At 46.8% G+C, this 23,449-nt stretch overlaps 16 non-coding genes across 16 annotated transcripts; all 16 read left to right on the top strand.

Annotated features, from left to right (window-relative positions):
• The first annotated feature begins 5,182 nt into the window (after positions 1-5,182).
• TRNAT-CGU (transfer RNA threonine (anticodon CGU)) lies at positions 5,183-5,254 on the top strand. The gene has a single exon. It is a non-coding gene; the product is annotated as a tRNA-Thr (tRNA).
• A 110-nt stretch (positions 5,255-5,364) lies between these two features.
• On the top strand, positions 5,365-5,436 carry TRNAT-CGU (transfer RNA threonine (anticodon CGU)). The gene has a single exon. It is a non-coding gene; the product is annotated as a tRNA-Thr (tRNA).
• A 110-nt stretch (positions 5,437-5,546) lies between these two features.
• TRNAT-CGU (transfer RNA threonine (anticodon CGU)) lies at positions 5,547-5,618 on the top strand. Its single transcript has one exon. It is a non-coding gene; the product is annotated as a tRNA-Thr (tRNA).
• A 110-nt stretch (positions 5,619-5,728) lies between these two features.
• TRNAT-CGU (transfer RNA threonine (anticodon CGU)) lies at positions 5,729-5,800 on the top strand. Its single transcript has one exon. It is a non-coding gene; the product is annotated as a tRNA-Thr (tRNA).
• Positions 5,801-10,900: 5,100 nt separating this feature from the next.
• On the top strand, positions 10,901-10,972 carry TRNAT-UGU (transfer RNA threonine (anticodon UGU)). The gene has a single exon. It is a non-coding gene; the product is annotated as a tRNA-Thr (tRNA).
• Positions 10,973-11,080: 108 nt separating this feature from the next.
• On the top strand, positions 11,081-11,152 carry TRNAT-UGU (transfer RNA threonine (anticodon UGU)). The gene has a single exon. It is a non-coding gene; the product is annotated as a tRNA-Thr (tRNA).
• A 108-nt stretch (positions 11,153-11,260) lies between these two features.
• TRNAT-UGU (transfer RNA threonine (anticodon UGU)) lies at positions 11,261-11,332 on the top strand. Its single transcript has one exon. It is a non-coding gene; the product is annotated as a tRNA-Thr (tRNA).
• Positions 11,333-11,440: 108 nt separating this feature from the next.
• On the top strand, positions 11,441-11,512 carry TRNAT-UGU (transfer RNA threonine (anticodon UGU)). The gene has a single exon. It is a non-coding gene; the product is annotated as a tRNA-Thr (tRNA).
• A 5,228-nt stretch (positions 11,513-16,740) lies between these two features.
• TRNAT-UGU (transfer RNA threonine (anticodon UGU)) lies at positions 16,741-16,812 on the top strand. Its single transcript has one exon. It is a non-coding gene; the product is annotated as a tRNA-Thr (tRNA).
• A 108-nt stretch (positions 16,813-16,920) lies between these two features.
• TRNAT-UGU (transfer RNA threonine (anticodon UGU)) lies at positions 16,921-16,992 on the top strand. Its single transcript has one exon. It is a non-coding gene; the product is annotated as a tRNA-Thr (tRNA).
• A 108-nt stretch (positions 16,993-17,100) lies between these two features.
• TRNAT-UGU (transfer RNA threonine (anticodon UGU)) lies at positions 17,101-17,172 on the top strand. Its single transcript has one exon. It is a non-coding gene; the product is annotated as a tRNA-Thr (tRNA).
• A 108-nt stretch (positions 17,173-17,280) lies between these two features.
• Positions 17,281-17,352, top strand: TRNAT-UGU (transfer RNA threonine (anticodon UGU)). The gene has a single exon. It is a non-coding gene; the product is annotated as a tRNA-Thr (tRNA).
• A 5,393-nt stretch (positions 17,353-22,745) lies between these two features.
• Positions 22,746-22,817, top strand: TRNAT-UGU (transfer RNA threonine (anticodon UGU)). The gene has a single exon. It is a non-coding gene; the product is annotated as a tRNA-Thr (tRNA).
• Positions 22,818-22,924: 107 nt separating this feature from the next.
• On the top strand, positions 22,925-22,996 carry TRNAT-UGU (transfer RNA threonine (anticodon UGU)). The gene has a single exon. It is a non-coding gene; the product is annotated as a tRNA-Thr (tRNA).
• A 108-nt stretch (positions 22,997-23,104) lies between these two features.
• Positions 23,105-23,176, top strand: TRNAT-UGU (transfer RNA threonine (anticodon UGU)). Its single transcript has one exon. It is a non-coding gene; the product is annotated as a tRNA-Thr (tRNA).
• Positions 23,177-23,284: 108 nt separating this feature from the next.
• TRNAT-UGU (transfer RNA threonine (anticodon UGU)) lies at positions 23,285-23,356 on the top strand. Its single transcript has one exon. It is a non-coding gene; the product is annotated as a tRNA-Thr (tRNA).
• The last annotated feature ends 93 nt before the right edge of the window (positions 23,357-23,449 follow it).

Genomic DNA, 23,449 nt, shown 5'->3' with positions numbered 1-23,449 from the left:
CCAGATCCGCGTCGCCGGCGAGCTTGCGCTGGTGGTAGCCCCAGGACGTCCCATGCAGTGCCTGCGCTGCCGGGGCTCTGGCCACGTTCGTCGTGAATGCAAGGTTCCCCGTTGCTCGCGGTGCAGGCTTTTTGGACACAACGACGCGGACTGTGTGCGTTCATACGCAGTAGCCGCGGGTTCGGCGGAGAGCGAGCCGTCGACGTTAGACCATGTAATGGACGTGACCGAGGCGGAGGAAGCGGCCACGGGAGCTGGAAACTGCAAAGTGGCGGCAGAAACCGGCGCGACGACCAAGCAAGCCGAAGGAGGAAGGAATATCCCTCTCCCCAAAGAACCAGCAGCTACAGTCGAGAGCGTGAAGACGGCCCCGCAAGAAAATGAGAGCCACAAGCCAGTTACGGATGCAACGCAGGCAGAGGCGGACGACAACGCGACCCCTGCTAGCGCCCGCGTCGAATCCGTCTCGGCACCGGTCAAGAGATCCCTGCAGCACGAGGAGAAAGTCGACGGAAAGGCCGGCGGTGACTCCGAGGCACCACCCGCTAAGACGCTACCTGGAAGGCGCTCCACCCTCAAGCCTAAGCCGAACCTGGAGACTGACCGTAGGCTTACCCCGAAGCCGACCAAAGAGGAACCCGGGCGACGGCCACCGGATGGCCACGGAGGCGTCTAGCGGTCAGCTAGACGTTAAGGTGAGCACCATGCTCCGGGCCTTCTCCCCTCAGGTTTTCACCAATAATGGCTACCAACCCGTCGCTTAGCCTCGGCACGCTAAACGTTCGAGGTCTGGCCGCCAAAAGGAAACAGTCAGGTTTACAGACTACTAGTGGACCACGACCTCGACGTTTTAGCCGTGCAAGAAACCAAGGTAGACGGCGAGGAGGAGACCGGGAGCATGGTGCAAAGGTTCACGTATAACTACTATACGGTAGTGAGCCACGCTTTAGGGACTTCGGCAGGGTGTGTGCTGTTCGTGAGGAAGCTCCCTGGTCTTGTTATAGATGGTTACTTTTCCTGTACTTCTGGTCGACTTGTCTTTTGTGACTTCAGCTATTGTAATGTCCAATGGCGCGTGTTTTGCATTTATGCGCCTAATACTGTGCAAGAAAGGGCAAATTTCTTTGAGTTTAAAGCATCATTTACATGTGCAAAAAATGATAGCCTGTGTAGGCGACTTCAACTGCGTATTGAAAGCTGAGGATAGGTCTACGCGTCGCGTGGTTTGTGACAAAAGTAGTGATATCCTGGCGCAGATTACACACGAATTCGAATTAGAAGATATCGTAGAATGTTTTCGCGGTCACGGACACGTAAGCTACACTCACTTTCAGGGCATAAGTCACGCACGCTTAGACCGTATCTATCTTTTCATATGATTTAGTTGAAAAAGCCAGTGCTACACAGTTACGGCCATATCATATTCTGACCACTGCCTGGTAAAATGCACGGTGGGCAGGAAGAAAGAACGAAACAAGTTCGCCTGGGAACTGTGGAAATTGAATGCAGAGCTGTTACATGATGAAACTTTTAACGAAAATGTAGTGGCTGCTCTGAATTCTTTTGGAGCAGACAGTTCTACGAAATTTGGTGAGGAATGGGAGTTGCTGAAGCAAAGCATTAAATTGAAGGCAATCGAAAGAAGTAGCGTACTGCGATATGAACAAAAGGCCAGAGAAAAGGATTTAACAACATTGCTAGAAAAATTAGCGAAGCTTGAATGCATGCAACCTGGCGCCTATCAACAAGATATGCGCGCCGTTAAGAAGAAGCTCGAGGTATTCGACGAAGATCGCTTCCGAGGTGCGCTAGTGCGAGCCAGAGCAGAAAGGCTATCATGCGGGGAAACGCCAACGAAAAGAGCACTGGGGCTAGAAAAAAAGCACTCGAGACGTAAGCAGATTGAGGCTATCGAATATGAAGGGGTGGTATTAACGGATAACAATGATATAGGGCGTGCTTTCTTTGAGCATTACAAAGAACGTTTTGCATTCAGGCCTGTCAACATGCACGATTTCAAGAAATTATTTTTGCAACGAATCCCACAGCTGTCGAGTGAGGTTAAAGAAACCTTAGAACGACCATTAACAGAACATGAAGTGATGAAAGCCATCGAAGACCTGAATCCTGGGAAGTCGCCAGGTCCAGACGGTCTTTGTGCCGCTTGGTACAAATCGTTCAAAAGCCACCTAGCTCCTATCTTAACAGCAGTTTTCAATGAAGCATATGAACTGAAAATACTTCCACCATCCTTTGGCCAGTCCCATACAGTACTAATACCGAAAACAGAAGAGACCGAAAAGCTCAAGCAACTTTCCTCCTACAGACCCATAGCGCTTACTAACTGCGACTACAAAATATTGATGAAGGTGTTGGCACGACGGGTCCAGTCAGTTATTCAGGAAGTAGTCGGCCCACAACAGACGTGTGGTATTCGTGGAAGAACCATTTTCACTAACATCCATAAAATGAAGTGTGTGCTGGAGTGTTGTGACGCCATGTGCGATGCAGTAGCCATCCTCCAGCTAGACTTGGAGAAGGCGTTTGATTGTGTTTCTCACAACATATTGCTTACCATCCTTGAACACGTTAATTTTGGCCACATAATCGCTGAAGGGGTGACCATGGCGTACCGGAGCTGCTATACCAGACTTATAATTAATCAGATGTTGGGGGCCCCCATTAACGTGAAGCGCTCCGTTCGCCAGGGTTGTCCACTCAGTCCACTCCTGTTTTGTGTCTACATAGAAACGCTATGTCTGGCCATCATCGAAAATGAATGTATTAAGGGGTTTAGTCTTCAATCAGCAGAAGTGAAGCTACTGGCATACGCTGACGATGTGGCTGTGTGCTGTAAAGACAAACAAAGTGTATTGAATACTGTTAATATCGTCAAAAAGTTTGGTAACGTCACTAACAGCTACGTTAACTGGCAGAAATGTTTGGGGTTTTGGCATGGAAGATGGGCGTCTACACCAGACCACTTTTCGAACGTAAACTGGGTCACGACGCCAGTTAAGTACCTTGGAGCACCCCTTGATGCCTACAAGGACAGTAGCGAGTACTGGAAGGAGCGTACAAAAGAACTAAAAGAAAAAGCCGACCGATGGAACGCCTGTCACTTGTCAATGTTCGCGAGAGCTACAGCGTGCAACATGTTTCTCGTGTCAAAGATCTGGTACGTAATGCAGGTCCTACAGTGCTCTCGTATTAATGTGCAGAAACTGCACCGCGTGTTCGCTGTATTCGTGTGGGCATCGAGCTGGGAGTGATGCAGCCGAGATAATCTCTTCCGACGTGTGAAGGATGGTGGTCTGGGGTTGGCGCACCTTTTCTTGCGTCAACTGGTGAATAGATTCTCCTTCTTTCGAGATACAAACGACCCATTTCTGCGCACGGTGATCCAAATGAGGCTGTCAAGATCACTTCCCGAATTCGTTGTAGGTACGGAAATAATGCCAGGACCAGTCCGTGGTTTCTTTCGGGAGATAGTTCAGAGTGTTTCTTTTTTGCGTGTTCGTTTTTCAAGTGCATGTTTGTGGAGTGTAAAACGGAAAAAGTTATATCGTGATTTATGTGACAGTGTTTTGCTGGTACCTATGTACAGAGCCCCGTACAGTGGAGGCCCAGGCCTAGATGTATTGAAAAGGGTGAAGAAGATGCCAGTTCAACCAGCCACTAAATCGTTCTTTTTTAAATTACACACCGGTACTCTACCTGTTAAAATCTTCCTTGAACAACGTGGGTTCTACATGTCATGGGGAACCCACTGCCTTATATGTAAAAAAACAGAAAGCATAGATCACGTTTTCATCCACTGTTGGGAAGGGGTCTTTTTCTGGGACGTGTTACAAAGGACTCTAAAAAAGGAGCTACCTATAGATCCCCACGGAATCAGGTTTCTGCCAGTATATGACGACGAAGGTTTCCCGTACGACCTGATCATGCTTACGGGCCTCCACTGTTTATGGCACGCAAGAATGGCGGGTTACCATTGTGACCCGGATGCCCGACCGGCGCGTCTGTACTTTTGTGAATCCATGCAACGGTATGTGGAAGTGATCAAGTTGCAACAGCCTGTTCCTGAGTGGCTGTCGAGGGTTGAACCCCTTACAGCACTAAAGGAATTTTAATCCGACAACGTCGTGCCACAGTAGCGGACGGCAGCGAATGTAAATATTACTGTTCTTTGTTCCGTCTGTGTATTCATCCCTTTTTGCTCCTTTGGTCTTTGTTTATATCATTTATTCTTTATTCTTTATTCAGTGAGTGCCCCGCTTTGCCAGTAAGGCGTTACAGCAGGGGGGGTTACAGACTTAAATAGAACACTTCTTCATCTATACAGCACACTTGCGTCTCTTGCAGCCGGTTCCAATCTCTGATGGTCATCACAAAGAAGGAATTGTAATACATAGTTGTTCTTGCACGGTACTCTTTCACTTTGTGTCGGTGATCATTTCTACTGGATATGTAATTGGGTTGATACAAGTAGTTATTATAAGCAATTCCAGTGTTACCATGAAAAATACAAAAGAAAAACTTCAACCGCAGTTTTTTTCTGCGTAAAGAAAGCGATTCCCAACCCAATTCCGTTTTCATAGCGGTACAGCTATCTGTCCGCTTGTACCGCCCTAAAGCAAACCGCGCAGCTCTATACTGAATTTTTTCAAGTTTATCTATAGACCTGGCCTGCATCGGGTCCCATACAGGGCATGCGTACTCTAAAATCGGCCTAATACAGGTGAGGTAGGCTGTGTTTTTTAAATTCTGGGGTGCCCATCTTAGGTTCCGTTGGATAAAGTTAAGAGCCCTTGCTGCTTTACCAACAACATAATCAATATTAGCATTCCATGAGCAATCATGCGATAAAACAACACCAAGATATTTGCATGTCGGTTCAGTAGCAATGACATACATATTCAGGCTGTAAGATGTCTCAATTGGTTTCTTTTTTTTGGAAACACGCATGTGCACACACTTTTTCGGGTTCAACGACATTTGCCACTTCTGGCACCACCTTGTAATACGATCCAAATCGTCCTGCAAAGAAACGCCATCACTTGCGTCCCTAATCTGCCGATATAAAACACAATCGTCGGCAAATAAACGCATGCGCGATGAAATACCCACAGAAATTTGTGTTGTGATATGTCGAGGACTGGCAATAAAGAAAAAAAAAAAAGCCGCTATAGCTCAGTGGTAGAGCACTGGTCTCGTAAACCAGGGGTCGTGAGTTCAAACCTCACTGGCGGCACTTCATTTCTTTTACTGCTTAAGGCACGTGCAGTGAATAAAGTGCCATTTTTGCCCCAAACAATGAAAGTGCTGCATTGGTGCAACTTTTGGCCCCGTCCGCTCCCGTCGGCCGCTATAGCTCAGTGGTAGAGCACTGGTCTCGTAAACCAGGGGTCGTGAGTTCAAACCTCACTGGCGGCACTTCATTTCTTTTACTGCTTAAGGCATGTGCAGTGAATAAAGTACCATTTTTGCCCCAAACAATGAAAGTGCTGCATTGGTGTAAATTTTGGCCCCGCCCGCTCCCGTCGGCCGCTATAGCTCAGTGGTAGAGCACTGGTCTCGTAAACCAGGGGTCGTGAGTTCAAACCTCACTGGCGGCACTTCATTTCTTTTACTGCTTAAGGCACGTGCAGTGAATAAAGTGTCATTTTTGCCCCAAACAATGAAAGTGCTGCATTGGTGCAACTTTTGGCCCCGCCCGCTCCCGTCGGGCGCTATAGCTCAGTGGTAGAGCACTGGTCTCGTAAACCAGGGGTCGTGAGTTCAAACCTCACTGGCGGCACTTCATTTCTTTTACTGCTTAAGGCACGTGCAGTGAATAAAGTACCATTTTTGCCCCAAACAATGAAAGTGCTGCATTGGTGCAACTTTTGGCCCCGCCCGCTCCCGTCGGCCGCTATAGCTCAGTAGATTACACTTCCGGCCGCGAAAGCCTACGGACGTGTTTTTCACGTGCTCCAACGGGGCGGTGTTAGCGGCCCAGTTTAGCCGCGGAAACAGGGACGACATGGAAGACAGCCAGGACTACCAAGTGCTCCTGCTTCATTTGCCAAAAGGTCGTATTGTTTTGAATACACTTTTTTTTTGCACGGTGACCTACGAGCAAGGCCGTACAGAGTTGAAGGCTACCGGGATGCCCTTGGACGTTTGGAACTGCTGCCTGAGGTTGACGCCTTAGGGGCATTTCAGATGAATCATGTGTGAGCTGTTGCGTTCAAGAGCCATGAATGCATGAAGAAGTTGTTGACTATATATATGTATACGGGGAATATAAAGGCAGAAAATGTCTTGTAGTAGACCCGAACAACCAAGATGTCCGAGTGAAAATCCACTGGGTCCTCCATAACGAGGCAAACGACGACATACGTGTGGCCTTTGAGCCATACGGCGAGGTTATGGAAACGACAAAGGAGCGCTGGCGTGTCCTTGGCATTTATGAAAAAGGTACGACAAGGCGCGTGCTGAACCTCAAGCTGAAGGCCGGGGTCACGACTGAAGATATTCCATACCAAGTACGTGTCTCTGGTGAGCCTGCTCTCGTAGCTATTCCAGGCAAGGCGCCACTTTGCTTGCGCTGCCAGGGAAAGGGCATATCCGCCGCGACTGCCGGATCCCGCGATGCTCACGGAGCCGACGCTTCGGCCATGGCGAAAGCGAGTGCATGCCCACGTACGCAAATATAACGGGCCGCAGAAAGGACGCTGACATAATGCATAATATCATGGACGAGGCTGAAGCTGAAGAAGCAGCTGCCACGGTGACAAAGGAACAAAAACCTGTGGAAACTCTTCCGGCAGCGGTACAACAGCGTGAGCCAGCTAGTGAAGCAAAAACGTGTGAAAAAAATCCGGCCGGTGCAAATAGTGACGACGTGCACAACAACATGAATGGAAAATGGCATCAAGGGAAATCTTCTAGTGAAGCTATGGTGACGTCGCCAAATGAAACACCGACAGTGCAGTGTCAAACAATGGAAGGCGTTGTAGAGGCGTCGGCAAAGCGCATGCATAGCGACAGTGTCGGCGAACCGGACCATCTGGGTGGTGCAGGTGGCGGGGGGCCGCCTGTGAAAACGGCGTTCACGAGACGAACGTCGTTAAAGCCGAAACCGAACATTCCTCCTGATAGACGCCCGGTGGATAAACCAGCGGAATAAAGGCGGGGACGCGCTTCCCCTTGGTGAGTGAGCAAGATGGGACCGAAAAAGCGACGCCGCCTAGAAGATGCTGTCCTGTCCAGCTACCGAACTTCGGTTGAAGAAGCAGGCGACGGGCAGCGAGTTCATCCTGACCCACTACTGCCACAACTGAGTGAAGACTCCACTGCATCCTTGCCTTCTGGGGTAAACACTGCCCGATCCGAGTGCTCTTCACAAATTAAGGACGAAAAACTTATACACTTATTCATAGTAGCTGTGCAAGAAACAAAGACAGAAAGTGAGGAGCAAACGGATCGAATGGTGGGAACTTTTCGAAGGCACTTCAATGTTTGTGTTAGCCATGCGATAGGTACCTCCGGTGGTTGTGCAATTTATATAAGGAACAATGTGGGCATTGAAGGTGAAAAAGTAGTTGCGTCAGAGGCAGGACGGTTGCTTGTTGTTGACTTTTCGTACTGCGCAAGGGAATGACGTGTTATCTGTATATATGCACCAAACATCGATCATGAGCGTGTTGTTTTGTTTGAAGACTTAGAACAATTTTTAAAGAGTGATAAATACTTAATTATGCTTGGTGATTTCAATTGTGTATGTTTGGCTGAAGATCGAGCCAAGAACACCCCTGTACGAGATAAAAGTTCGCGAGTGCTTGTTTCACTGCTCCAGGAATATTATTTAGAAGATCTCGGTTATTTATTGTTAAGAGGAAGTAGCCCTATCTATACCCATTACCAGCGCGGAAGCTGTGCTAGGCTGGATAGAATCTATGTCACAGTTGACCTTGCAAGAGATTGTGGCCACTATGAAGTGAAACATGTCTTTCAGCGACCATAGCCTTGTCATGACTACACTAGGAAGCAACCTCAGAAAAAGCCGTTTTAATTGGGCTTTGTGGAAGTTCAACGTGAAACTTTTGCAAGATCAAAAATTTATGGAGTGTGTAACAAAAAAAAAAATTAAACAAATGACGTCCAAAGAGCCACATGAGTGGGCAGCTGAGTGGGAAAACATTAAGAACGACGTCAAGGTTATTGCGATTGAAAGGGGAACCATTATTAGTCAAAAGCAAAAGTGTAATGAAAAAGAACTCCAGTGCCAACTCGATTTTCTTATATGTATGGAAAGCGGCAATCCCGGCATGTATATAAAAGATTCGCGAAGTGAAAAGCAAACTAGAAGTAATTGCAACCGAAAAGTACAGAGCAGTAGTGATAAGGGCGCGAGCCGAAAAGATATGGTTGGGTGAGACGCCCAACAAGCGAGCGATTTGTGACGAAAGAAAATACGCAGCTCAAAACGAAATACGACAGATCAACTACCGTAACGAACAGACATCAGACAGGAGTAAAATTGAGTAGGCATTTGTCGAACATTACAGCGAATTATTTGCGAATAAAAGAGGCGATAAAACTGGGCTGAGAACCGAGGTTATTATTCTAATGCCTAAGCTCGATGAAGAATGTAAGACGCGATTAGAACAGCCAATATGTATAGAGGAAGTGAAAAGTGCCATAAAATAATTAACTCCAGGAAAAAAACCTGGGCCCGACGGAATAGGAGCAGCCTTTTACAATATATTCATTGAAGAAATCAGCCCGATTCTGCATAAGGTTATTAGCAAAGCCTATCAGGAAAAACGGTTACCGCCTTCCTTCCGCGCTGCCCTTATTGTTTTGATACCGAAGACAGATGATCCAACTAAACTGTTATCAGTAGGGGCCTATCGCCCAATAACTCTTACAAATGTGGACTATAAGATCTATACCAAAATTTTATCTAAACGTTAGCAAAGCGCTATTATGCTTCTCGTTGGACCGCACCAGACATGTGGAATAAAAGTCGTTCGATATGTACAAATGTGCATGTAGCCCGCAGCGTTCTAGAATGTTGGGATGCCATCTTGGAACGAGTTGCTATGTTACAACTCGATCTCGCCAAGGCTTTTGACCGTGTCGCACACGATGTTCTTTTCTCTGTGCTTGAACATGTCAATATTGGCAAAGTGTTATTAGAAGGTTTAAACATGGCTTACAATGATTGTACTGTGCACATCATAGTTAACAAGAACCTCACCCAGAGTATTGACGTCCGGTCATCTATAAAACAAGGATGTGCGTTGTCATCGCTGCTTTTCGCTCTTTATCTTGAACCCTTCTGCCTCAGTCCTACTATTAATGAAAAAGTACATGGCTTCATGCTTCAGACGCATCATGTGAAAATCCTTGCCTACGCTGATGATGTAGGAATCTTTTGCACTGACCGCAATAGCATAGATGAAGCCATAAGCGTCACCAAAGGTTTCTGCAAACAGACAGGTTCCGCGATAAATTGGGAAAAAAGTGTCGGTTTCTGGCACGGAATATGGGACTTTAAACCAGAACAATTTGCGACCATCACGTGGGTAAGAAGTCCTTCTACGTATTTAGGCGTGCCTCTCGAGCAATATAAACAAACTGCAGATTACTGGGATGACCTGACGCCAAGGGTGAAGGAAAAAGTTGGAGGGTGGCTAGGCCGCGAATTATCGATGTTTGCTAGGGCCAGTGCGTGCAATGTTTTTTTTGATTGCCAAAGTGTGGTATGTGTTGCAGTTTTTGTCAATGTCACGCGTCCACCTGCAGAAACTGCACCGAATATTTGCGGTTTTTATTTGGGGCTCCAATTGGGAGAGAGTCAGCCGCACTAATCTGTTTCGCCCAGTGAAAGACGGAGGCCTCGGCCTTTCTCATCTGTTCATCGGACAAATTGTGTCTCGTTTTATGTTCCTGCGGGACCAGAGAGACCCGTTTTTGAGAGCGATGATGCAAATGCGCTTTAAGAATGTATTGCCCGAATTTGTTGTGTCTAGTGCGGCTTCAACCGACTGTGGTGTAAAATGTTACTTCAGGGAATAAGTCACGTCATTTAGGATACTTAAAACAAGCTTCTCATTCGAGTACCTGAGCCTCGTAACGAGAAAGAAACTATATAAAGATTTAATCGATGTAATGATGCCAGTACCATTATACAGATCGCCAAACATTGCAGGCCCAGGGCAAGATGTATTAAAAAGAGTTAAAAAAATGACTGTTAGAGGAGCTGTTAAAACATTCTTTTTCAAATTAAAAACATGGCTCGATGAAAAGAGAATATTTCTACCGTGGACAACAAACTGCCTCTTGTGCAAGAAACCGGAAACAATCGAACACACTTTCATTGATCGTTTGGATCCAGTCTTTTTTTTGGGATGTTTTGCAACGAACCCTGAAGAAAGAGTTACCGATAACACCACACGGAATTCGGTATATCTCAGTACAGAATGAAAACAGCTTCCCCTATGACATGATCATGATACTGGGGCCACATAGCCTTTGGATCACAAGAATGGGAGTCAGGCACGCAGACCCCAAAGCAAAGTCAGCCAGACAAAACTTTATACAGAGCATAACCTACATGCGCGAGGTATATCGTACTTTAACCGAGCCACCAGATTGGATTTGGTACTTGATGAGTTGGCACGAATTAAACATTTTTGACTAACCACACTGGTCAAGCAAACCAAGGTGGGTTTTATGTATGTACATGCCTTTTCTCAATAAAACCAGGGGCCGTGAGTTCAAACCTCACTGGCGGCACTGAATTTCTTTTACTGTTTAAGGCACGTGCAGTGGATAATGTAGAATTTTTTGCGCCAAACAATGAAAGTGCTGCATTGGTGCAACTTTTGGCTGGACGCTTTCGTCGGCCGCTATAGCTCAGTGGTAGAGCACTGGTCTTGTAAACCAGGGGTCGTGAGTTCAAACCTCACTGGCGGCAGTGAATTTCAATTACTGTCTAAGGCACGTGCAGTGGATAATGTAGAATTTTTGCGCCAAGCAATGAAATTGCTGCATTGGTGAAACTTTTGGCTCCACGCTTCCGTGGGCCGCTATAGCTCAGTGGTAGAGCACTGGTCTTGTAAACCAGGGGTCGTGAGTTCAAACCTCACTGGCGGCAGTGAATTTCTTTTACTGTTTAAGGCACGTGCAGTGGAAAATGTAGAATTTTTGCGCCAAGCAATGGAAGTGCTGCATTGGTGAAACTTTTGGCTCCACGATTCCGTGGGCCGCTATAGCTCAGTGGTAGAGCACTGGTCTTGTAAACCAGGGGTCGTGAGTTCAAACCTCACTGGCGGCACTGAATTTCTTCTACTGTTTAAGGCACGTGCAGTGGATAATGTAAAATTTTTGCGCCAAGCAATGAAAGTGCTGCATTGGTGAAACGTTTGGCTCCACGCTTCCGTGGGCCGCTATAGCTCAGTGGTAGAGCACTGGTCTTGTAAACCAGGGGTCGTGAGTTCAAACCTCACTGGCGGCACTGAATTTCTTTTACTGTTTAAGGCACGTGCAGTGGATAATGTAGAATTTTTGCGCCAAGCAATGAAAGTGCTGCATTGGTGAAACTTTTGGCTCCACGCTTCCGTGGGCCGCTATAGCTCAGTGGATTCCACTTCCGGCCACCACAGCGGACGGTCACGGAATGTTGTGCTCCGTAGGGGCGGTTCATGCGGCCCAGCCGGGCCGCGGTATCAGGCTTACGGAAACGTCTTCACAGGATTACCAGCTTGTTTTGCCGCATCTGCCATCAGGTATGACCGTGTGTAATACCGTGTTTTTGCACGGTGATTTGAAGGCCAGGCCCTATCGAGTCGAACATTTTCGCGATGCGCTTGACCGTCATAAGCTGTTGCCGGAGGTGGTGGCCCTCGGGGCCTACCAGATGAACCATGTCTGGGCTATAACATTCAAGGACGAAGTCGGAAAAAAGAAGCTGCTGTCAGCGAAGGCCTTCAGTGTCAAAGAACACCGCTGCGTCGCCATTGACCCTTGCAACCAGGATATTAGAATGAAGCTGTTCTGGCAGCTTCACACGACTCCCGACGAGGACGTCAGAGCAGCCTTGGCGCCGTTCGGAACGGTGACCGAAATTTCCAGGGAGCGGTGGTGAGTACCAGGGTGCGGCGACAAAGGTTCTCACACGCGTCTGGTATCGTTACGGCTGAAGGCTGGTATGACCATGGAAGACATCCCGCATCAGCTACGAGTATCAGAGGACCATGCGCTCGTGATTGTTCCAGGCAGAGCTCCGCTCTGCCTCCGATGCCGCGGCACCGGCCATATACGGCGCGAGTGCCGTGTGCCACGCTGTGGACTCTGTCGTCGTTTCGGCCACGACGAGACCCAGTGCGTGAAAAGCTACGCTAACGTGACCGGGTCTGGTCGGAGCGACGCGTTAGACGAGCACTTGATGGATCAAGCGGACGCGGAAGAGACTGCTGGAGCGGGCGGAGACCCACGAGGCACGGAAGAGAAGCCAGTGGTCATGGCAAGCGTCAAGTGCCAACCCAGAAAGGGCAGTAGCGAGGCAGTGGCCAAGAATGAAGTGCAAAGTGAACCGTCTGCAGAAAATTCTACGGTGCGTGAAAGTGAGGGGGACGCGGAGGCTGCCGAGGGCGTTCTGCGACAGGGCAACTCTGGCGCTGCCTTCATCGAAGAATCCGGCGAGAAAATGGACCAGGCCAGCGCCGTCTCAAAGAGACCTCGCGAAATACCCGATCAAGATGTCAGGCTTGAGCAAGACGACGGTGACAGCAGCGAAGGGCCACCCACGAAGGCTTCCTCTTTCCGGCGGTCTACACTCAAGCCCAAGCCGAACGTTCCGCTCGAGAGGAGGCCGACGCGAGAACATCCACCTGAGGGGCGCCAGACGCCGACCAATGCGCCAGGTGGTCGGCAGACGCCGACCGTCCCACCAGACGGGCGACAGACGCCGACTGTCCCACCAGATAAGCGGACAACGCCGACAGTTCCCCCGCGGTAGCGGGGTGCTGTTCGGCAGAAGGCTCAGTAAGGACTAGGTGCTGCGGAACCGTTAAGTGAATGATGAGTAGCGCATTTGGTAACGTCATGCCTTCGCCGTATGAGACGGAGCCTATGATGGTGTAGGGTTTTGTTTTTTGTAAGTTTGGCGGTCTTTGATCTCCGAAATGTATTGTATTTTGTGCTTGCTCTTCTCTTTCAATGGCAAATAATCATGGAATAGCAATACGTATTGGCACGCTTAACGTACGAGGGCTAACGGCTAGACGGCGACAAGCACAATTAAGTCGCCTGATGCTGGAAAACGACATAGATATTCTTGCTGTTCAAGAAACTAAAATTGAAAGCGAAGAGCAAACGGACAAAATGGTTCAGGTTTTTAAATCCCGTTACAACACTTGTGTTTGTCATGGAGTAGGTAAGGCCGGTGGCTGTCTTTCATTTTTGCGTAATTCAATAGATATTGTTGCGCAGAGTGTAATGTCGGCCCAAGATGGGCGATTGGTCCTATGTGATTTCTCTTTCAATAATATTGATTGGCGAGTTGTCTGTGTGTACGCTCCAAACAAAATTAGTGATAGGAAATTTTTTTTTAACTTTGTTGAGTCACACCTGACGTGTGAAAGAAATGTTGTTCTTCTTGGTGACTTCAATTGTGTTTGCATGTCCGAAGATAGGGTGCCCAGTAAAATAATACGGGATACAAGTGCGCATCAACTCTGCGCAATCGTGGCAGACTATGATTTAGTAGACGTTGGAAGCATATTAAGCGGTAACAGTGTTGTTTTTACTCATTTCCAAGGGCAGAGTCATGCTCGACTAGATCGTTTGTACGTAGCAGCAAACCTTGCGCGAACGGTCAATAGCTACGCAGTAAAGCACGTGAGCTTCAGTGATCACAGCCTAGTAACGTGTACATTGGGCACGAAACATAGAGGGTCTCACTTTAACTGGGAACTGTGGAAAATGAACGAAACGATCTTAAGTGATGAATGGTTTGTCAAAACGGTAAAAGGAAAAATGGACGTAATGCAAATAGATGCTACAACAAATTGGGCTGAGCTGCGGGAGCAGTTTAAAATTGAAGTGAAAATGAGTGCGATCGAGAGGGCTTGTGTGATGCGTCATAAAGCTAAACAAAGAGAGAAAGAACTGCAAAGCATGCTCGATTATTTTCTAAACGCGGAGTGCACAATACCGGGATTGTTTTCGAAACAGATTAGAGAAATTAAACGCGAACTTGAAAGGGTGGACGCTCAAATTTACCAAGGAGCCGCGATAAGAGCACGATCCGAGAGGCTGTGGCTGGGAGAGGCGCCAACTAAGCGCGCGCTCAGTGACGAAAAGGGTTACGCATCCAAAAACATAATAAAAGAAATTTGTTTTAACAACACAATGTCAAAAGACCCAGAAGTAATTGAAAAAGCTTTTGTTGAACACTACCGAGCGTTGCTCGGTAGGCAGGTGCCCGTAACAGAAGAGTTTGTGAACACCTTTCTAACACTTCTGCCAAAATTACAAGACGAAATAAAAAAGGGACTCGAGAGACCGATTTCTGCGAAAGAAATTACAGAAGCCATAGAAGACTTGGGTAAAGGAAAGGCGCCTGGACCAGACGGCCTAGGAGCAGCTTTCTATAAAACTTTCAAGGCCGAAATAAGCGAGATACTGCACTGTGTAATATCAGAAGCTCATGAAACTAAGCACTTGCCGCCATCATTCAGAAAAAGTCATGTTGTGCTTATACCGAAAACCACCGATACGGTAAAGCTGAAATCTGTCGCTGGATACAGGCCCATAAGTCTTACGAATTCGGATTATAAAATCTACATGAAGGTGCTCGGAAAAAGGATGCAGTCAGTTATTAAATCCATAGTAGGCCCACACCAAACATGCGGTATTAGGAATAGAACAATATTGTCGAATATTCACATCGCTAGGAGTATATTGGAATGCTGTGATGCGAACCTCGAATGTGTAGCAATGGTTCAGTTAGACCTAGAAAAAGCTTTTGACAGGGTTGCTCACAGCATACTTTTTGCCCTGCTAAAACACATTAATGTAGGCGAAGTGATTCAGGACGGAGTAGCCATGGCTTATGAGAACTGTTCCGCTCACCTTATAATCAATAAAAGACTCAGCGAAAATATACTAGTATTATCCAGTGTGCGCCAGGGGTGCCCTTTGTCGCCCTTACTTTTTGCGATTTTTCTTGAACCTTTCTGTTTGAAGGTACGAGAAAACGAAAACATTCGCGGCTACCGTCTTTTAAGTCAGGAAGTAAAAATACTAGCTTACGCAGATGACATCGCACTTTTTTGCATTGACCAAGAGAGCATTCGGGAGGCAGTCAAGGATGCAAGAAAGTTTTGCAGTCTAACGGGGAGTGCCATAAGCTGGCCAAAAAGCTTAGGCTTCTGGCACGGTGAATGGGACAGCCGGCCTGCAGTGTTAGAAACAGTACCGTTCACAGATACGCCAACCAGTTATCTTGGTGTTCCTTTGGAATACTATCGCGATACCACGACGCAATGGACTGAACAAACTGAGCGGGCTAAAGCACAAACAACGAAGTGGGGAGGCAAGAATCTGTCAATATTCACGAGAGCCACTGTCTGCAATTTATTTCTTGTCGCTAAAGTGTTTTATATGTTGCAAGTTTTATGTATATCCCGAGTGTGTGTACAAAAGTTGCACAGGGTTTTTGCTATGTTCGTGTGGGGATCAGGATGGGAGCGCACGAGTCGTCTGAATCTGTTTCACGCTGTGCAGAAGGGAGGGTTGGGTTTGTCGCACTTATTTTTGAAACAAGTAGTGTCGCGTTTCATGTTCTTGCGCGACGAAAGCGATTGTTTTTTGCGGTGCGTTATCCAGACGCGATTAGGTGACGCACTGCCAGAATATGTTGTGACGTCGTATGGCATACGTCAAGTGGTTGTCCGAGGTTTTTTGTTTGAAGTGATAAGCTCTTTCCGTTTTCTAAAAGTACACTTTTCTTTGGAATACCTGAACACAGTCGCAAGAAAGCGATTATACCGAGATTTAGTTAATATCATGTGTCCAGTACCAATATACCGTGCAGTATATGCACTGGGGCGTGAGCAGAATGTCTTAAAAAGAGTTAAGAAAATGCCTGTAAGAGCAACAACAAAAACTTTTTTTTTCATGCTACACACTGGCACGCTTCCTGTCAAGCCATGGCTGCAGGAGAAGGGGATCTTTGTACCCTGGAGTGTGAATTGCCAGATATGTCAGAAACCGGAGACAATGGAGCATATTTTTCTGGAATGCAGGGACTCAGTCTTCCTTTGGGACATTCTACAAAGGACACTAAAAAAAGAATTTCCTTTAACACCTTTTGGAATCCGTTTTTTACCGTTTGAAGAGACAGAAGGCGTGCCATGTGATATGGTGATGTTACTCTGCATGCACAGCGTGTGGAAAACACGAATGGCGGTGCGTAATGAGGATGTTGACGCAAAACCGGCCAAAGAATATTTTGCTGAAAATGTATTGTACATTCGTGAAGCGTTTAAAGCGCTCAGCGAACCACCTGAGTGGTTAACAGCATTTGAACAGCTTGCAAACATTCAGCCTTTTTAAACCAAAATTAAACGACAAGGTACACCCGCACATTCAACTGTCTTTTTTGTTTTGTAATCGCAGCGGAGAATAGCTGTGAATCGTGTATTTGTTATAAAACAGGCAATAAAGGAAAAAAAAAAAGCCGCTATAGCTCAGTGGTAGAGCACTGGTCTTGTAAACCAGGGGTCGTGAGTTCAAACCTCACTGGCGGCGCTGAATTTCTTTTACTGTTTAAGGCACGTGCAGTGGATAATGTACAATTTTCGCCCCAAACAATGAAAGTGCTGCATTGGTGAAACTTTTGGCTCCACGCTTCCGTGGGCCGCTATAGCTCAGTAGTAGAGCACTGGTCTTGTAAACCAGGGGGCGTGAGTTCAAACCTCACTGGCGGCACTGAATTTCTTTTACTGTTTAAGGCACGTGCAGTGGATAATGTAGAATTTTTGCGCCAAGCAATGAAAGTGCTGCATTGGTGAAACTTTTGGCTCCACGCTTCCGTGGGCCGCTATAGCTCAGTGGTAGAGCACTGGTCTTGTAAACCAGGGGTCGTGAGTTCAAACCTCACTGGCGGCACTAAATTTCTTTTACTGTTTAAGGCACGTGCAGTGGATAATGTAGAATTTTTGCGCCAAGCAATGAAAGTGCTGCATTGGTGGAACTTTTGGCTCCACGCTTCCGTGGGCCGCTATAGCTCAGTGGTAGAGCACTGGTCTTGTAAACCAGGGGTCGTGAGTTCAAACCTCACTGGCGGCACTGAATTTCTTTTACTGTTTAAGGCACGTGCAGTGGATAATGTACAATTTTCGCCCCAAACAATGAAAGTGCTGCATTGGTGAAACTTTTGGCTCGACGCTTTCGTCGGCCGCTATAGCTCAGTGATTCCACTTCCGGCCACCGCGGAGAACGGACGCGGAATGCCTTGCTCCGTAGGGGCGGTTACAGCGGCCCTCGGCCGTGGCACCAAGTGTACGGATAAGCCTTACCCGGATTATTAAGTTATTCTGCCTCATCTGCCTTCAGGTACATCAGTTTTGTACACAGTATTTTTGCATGCGGACGTTAAAACCAGGCCGTATCGGGTAGAGCACTTTAGAGACTCGCTCGCGCGTCTTGCACTGCTGCCGGAAGTGGTGGCCCTTGGCGCCTTCCAAATGAATTATGTATGGGCGGTGACCTTCCGTGATGAAGCTTCGAAGAAAAAGATGCTTGCGGCAGAAGCTTTCAACGTGAAAGACCAGCCCTGCGTCGTTTATGATCCCTGCAACCAAGGCATCAGATTGAAGCTTTATTGGCTGTTGCATTTCGTTCACGACGGCGCAGTTCGAGCAGCGTTAGCCCCTTACGGAAAGGTTACAGATATCACCCGCGAAAAGTGGCGAGTACAGAGATGTAATGATAAAGGGTCCACCGCCCGTTTGGTGACACTCTTGCCAAAGCCTGGAATTACAGTTGAAGACTTGCCTCATCAGGTGCGCGTCGCGGAAAACTTAGCGCTCGTACATGTACCAGGAAGACCCCCGTTATGCCTCCGGTGCAATGTAACTGGACATATCAGGCGCGAGTGTCGCATACCACGCAGCCATGACGAACAAGACTGCGTGCGATCCTATGCAGTGGTAACATGCCCAGTTAAAGGCGACGAGATGGCTGAAGACATAATGGATCATGCTGACGCCGATGCAGCATCTCGATCAACGACCGAAGAACCGGCGGCAGACAACACGCCATCTGAGGCGTCTCCACTTCCGGAAAACTCCACTGGGCCCGGCGGCAGCCAATCTGGCGAGGTAAAGAGCGTGCTGGTTGGGAAGCCGACCAATGACCAAAACGTCAATGAGAGAAAGGACGCGCTTTTAGTAAGCGCATCAGAGACGACCGCGAAAGACGAAACGGAAGGCATTGAGGATATTGAAAAAACAGCAGCCACTAAAGCAGCTGCAAAGAGGCCTTGCGAGGCCACTGACGGATCTCAAGGATCACCCGAACCATCGAGCAGCGGCGAGCCGTCGTCGAAGACCGCTATAACGAGGCGACTGGGCCTCAAACCGAAGCCGAAGATACCGCCTGATAGGCGGACGACTTCAACATCGTCGCCGACTTAGCGGGGCGCGAAGTGTGTTAAGCCAGCCTGTCCTCAGTATAAGACGTTACCTAGCGGACAAGTAGAATGTGACCTGTGCTGATTTTTGCTATCACTACCTGTGCAGATGTGAGTACCGTTCCGTCAGTTTGCTAATCCAAAAATGGCTGTTAATCTGACAGTTCCCTTTGTGTAGCTACGTTGAATGTGAGGGGTTTGGCATACCGCAGGAGGCAGTACCAGTTAAGCCGTCTCTTGTTGGAAAATGACATTGACATAATGGCAGTGCAGGAAACCAAAGTAGAAAGCGAAGAGCAAACGGACAGAATGGTCGAGCTTTTCAAGGATAGATATAATGTATGTGTGTCTCATGCCAGAGGCACTTCAGCGGGTTGCATGATACTTGTTCGAAAATGCACCGATATTGTAGCGCAATCTGTAAAGTCCCGTGATGATGGCAGGCTACTCGTTATCGACTTTAGCGTATGTGGCCTCAATTGGCGTGCAATTTGTGTGTATGCACCGAATAACATTAATGAACGCGTAGAATATATATAAAACCAGAGAACCTGTATGACGTACGAAAGAAACTTAATTTTATTTGTAGACTTTAATTGTGTGTGCAGGCCGCAAGACAGAGCCAACAGGTCGACTTACCGCGATAGAAGTGCGACACTGTTAAACGCGCTTGTAAACGAGCTTGAGCCAAACGACGTTGGTTGCATTTTTGACGGCGACGAGCACGTACAGTATACACACTACCAAGGTGTAAGTCACGCTAGGCTAGATCACATATATGTTCCTGCAGTTGTCATACCGCACATTACTACATACAAAGTAAAGCACGTCACATTTAGCGATCACTGCTTGGTGATAGCGACACTAGGAACCAAGACAAAAGTGTCCAAGTTTAGTTGGAATTTGTGGAAATTAAACGATACACTGTTGGATGATGAGTTTTGTTAAAAAAGTAAAGGAAAAGATGGAGGAAATATGTTCGGTTGAAACTACTAATTTCACAGCGCTTTGGGAGCAATTTAAAAATGAAGTAAAGATTACGGCAATTGAACGAGCTTGGGTGCTGCGCAGCATCGAAAAACAGCAAGAGAAAGAACTGAGGAGCACGTTAGATTATATGATTGCGGTTGAGAGTGCTACCCCTGGACACTTTAGCAAGGAATTACGTGACCTTAAAAGTAAGCTTGAAGTGATTGATGAAAAGAAATATCGTGGAGCGATCGTCAGAGCAGGGGCTGAAAGTCTATGGCTAGGGGAAACGCCTACTAAGCGGGAACTCGGGGAAGAAAAAAGGCAAGCAGTAAAAAAAGAGATAAAAAAAATAAGATATAAAGACGATGTGACGCGTGACAAGGAACTGACAGAGAAAGCGTTTGTTGAATGCTATCGAAAACTGCTAAGCCCAAAAATAAGATACAGAAGCTTTTGGAAACGAATTTTTGTCGCTCATGCCAAGGCTAGGCGATGAAGTAAGACAAACGCTTGAACGGCCAATTAGTCTGAATGAAGTAAAACAGGCCATTGATGAACTAAGCACTGGCAAAGCACCTGGGCCTGACGGACTAGGGGCTGCCATTTACAAATGCTTCAAGGAAGAACTGGCACAAGCGTTACATCGCGTGATAAATGAGTGCTATGAGCAAGAAAGAGCACGTTTATCTTTTAGAAAATGTCATGTAGTACTCATTCCAAAATCGGATGATCCCAGGAAACTGTTGGCCGTTGAGGCCTATTGACCTCTAAGTCTTACGAATGTAGACTATAAAATATTTACAAAGGTGCTAGCCAAGAGATTGCAGAGCGTTATCACACACCTCGTATTACCTCACCAGACATCCAGAGAAAAGACGGGGAATGCGGGAGATGGAAATTCAAGACGATGAGGAAAACGTGAACAAGGTGAAAGCAGGAGCCAACGTTTCGACAAGTGGACTTGTCTTCTTCAAGGCGACATATGCTCTCCTCGCCACAGTATATGTAGGTGGGGTTTTTCTAAAGGGGAGAGGGTGGGAGGCGTGAGGACGCGGAAACGAGGGAAAATGTGTTAGCGTGTCGAATTGAGAGTAAAGGAACACTGTGTACAAGGTCAAGGCCAGGGTACACCACCCCTCCCCCCCCCCCCCCCCCCCAACCCCGGTCTGTCAACACACGCGGGCTAGCCGGCGTGTCAAGGGCGTCTGACACGCCTGCTGACAACAAAAAAAAAAAGGAAAGGGAAAAAAACCAGACATGTGGCATCAAAGGAAGGACAATCTACACAAATATACACACCGCTAGAACTATCCTAGAATGCTGTGACATTACTCAAGACAACATAGCTGTGATACAACTAGATCTTCAGAAAGTATTTGATAGAGTTAATCATGACATACTACAGTTATTACTGGAACATTGTAATGTAGGTAGCGTTATCACTGACGGCATCAAGATGGTGTAGAAGAGTGTGCAGTAAACGTTATAATTAACAGCACCTTAAGTGAAAACATTCCAGTACTGTCGGGTATAAAACAAGGGTGTGCGTGTTCGTCTCTTCTTTTTGCACTTTATTTGGAACCCTTATGTTTAAAAATTCGCATAAATAGAATGGTGCATGGTTACTCCTATTATGTTACTGAAGTAAAGATACTGGCATATGCCGATGACATAGCCATCTTCTGCAAAGACAAGGACAGTATTAAAGAAGCTATTAAGGAAGCTACATCATTCTGTAGTGCTACCGGAAGTGCCATTAGCTAGGATAAATCTCTGGGCATTTGGCCTGGAAATTGGGGGCAAGCGCCGGAGGCGTATGTAAACATGAGATGGACAAGTATTCCTGCTAGATACTTGGGGGTTCTTCTTCAGCATTATGGAAATACTGCAGAATACTGGACAGGAGAGACAGAAAGGCTCAAGGATCAGTCTGAAAAATGGGGAGGGCATAACTTTTCTGTTTTCCCGCGCCACAGTCTGTAATGTGTTTTTTGTTGCAAAAATGTTTTATGTACTTCAAGTGTTCAGTATCAGCAGAACTTGCGTCCAAAAATTACACAGAGTGTTTGCCACCTATATATGGAATTCTACCGGGGAACGCACCAGTCGGTCAAACTTGTTCGTTTCGGTGCGACACGGAGGGCTTGGTCTGTGTCATTTATTTTTGAAACAAATAGTTCCAAGGTTTTTCTTTCTAAGCGACCAAAGCGATGTTTTCTTGCGTACTGTTATACACATGAGGCTGTGTAATCATATCCCGGATAATATTGTGTCATCAAATTGCAGATACGCGTGGAACACTGACCAGTTTTTGGCGCGAAATAGTGTCTGCATATCAGTACTGAAGCCACGGTTTTCATTAGAATACTTGAGCGCAGTGGCGCGTAAACGATTGTAAAAAGATCTAATCGATGTTTTTTTACCAATACAGTTGTACCGCTCCACCTATCAACTAGGACCAGAACGAAACGTATCAAAACGAATTCGAAAAATGCCAGTAAGAGCGTCATTTAAATCATTCTTTTTCCAACTGCATATGGGTACGCTCGCAGTAAAACCGTGGCTTCAAAGCAAAGGTATCTTTGTCCCATGGGGATTACACTGCCTGATATGTCGAAAGGAGGAAACGATAGAACACATCTTTTTGGACTGTCACGATGCTGTTTTCCTGTGGGACATCCTTAAACGGACGCTTCAGAAAGATTTGCCAGTTACACCCTTTGGTATCCGATTCTTGCCATGTGAAGACCCAGATGAAATGCCATGCGACATGTTCATGTCATTGTGTTTGCATAGTGTGTGGAAAAGGAGGATGGCGGTCAGAAATGCGGATGTCAACGCAAGATCGGCCAGGCAAAATTTCACTGAAAACTGTGTGTACATACGAGATGGTCTCAAAATCCAGAGGAAACCACCGGATTGGATAGCTGTGCTTGATAAGCTGGCTTCTGTGAAGCCATTTTAGCTTCACACTCCAGCCATGAAAAGGCTCACGCGTCTTTTATTGTACTTGTAAAATTGTATTTATGAGTTCTGTGTTTGGAAGTGACAAACGGGTAATAAAGAAAAAAAAAAAGCCGCTATAGCTCAGCGGTAGAGCATTGGTCTTGTAAACCAGGGGTCGTGAGTTCAAACCTCACTGGCGGCACTGAATTTCTGTTACTGTTTAAGGCACGTGCAGTGGATAATGTACAATTTTCGCCCAAACAATGAAAGTGCTGCATTGGTGAAACTTTTGGTTCGACGCTTTCGTCGGCCGCTATAGCTCAGTGGTAGAGCACTGGTCTTGTAAACCAGGGGTCGTGAGTTCAAACCTCACTGACGGCACTGAATTTCTTTTACTGTTTAAGGCACGTGCAATGGATAATGTACAATTTTCGCCCCAAACAATGAAAGTGCTGCATTGGTGAAACTTTTGGTTCGACGCTTTCGTCGGCCGCTATAGCTCAGTGGTAGAGCACTGGTCTTGTAAACCAGGGGTCGTGAGTTCAAACCTCACTGACGGCACTGAATTTCTTTTACTGTTTAAGGCACGTGCAATGGATAATGTACAATTTTCGCCCCAAACAATGAAAGTGTTGCATTGGTGAAACTTTTGGCTCGACGCTTTCGTCGGCCGCTATAGCTCAGTGGTAGAGCACTGGTCTTGTAAACCAGGGGTCGTGAGTTCAAACCTCACTGACGGCACTGAATTCCTTTTACTGTTTAAGGCACGTGCAATGGATAATGTACATTTTTCGCCCCAAACAATGAAAGTGCTGCATTGGTAAAACTTTTGGT

This window comes from Dermacentor andersoni, chromosome 5 (assembly GCF_023375885.2).
Source record: "Dermacentor andersoni chromosome 5, qqDerAnde1_hic_scaffold, whole genome shotgun sequence".
Classification (NCBI taxonomy): Eukaryota; Metazoa; Arthropoda; class Arachnida; order Ixodida; family Ixodidae; genus Dermacentor; species Dermacentor andersoni.
Note: the sequence above shows the minus strand (reverse complement) of the source record. Positions and strands in the feature narration are given on the sequence as shown.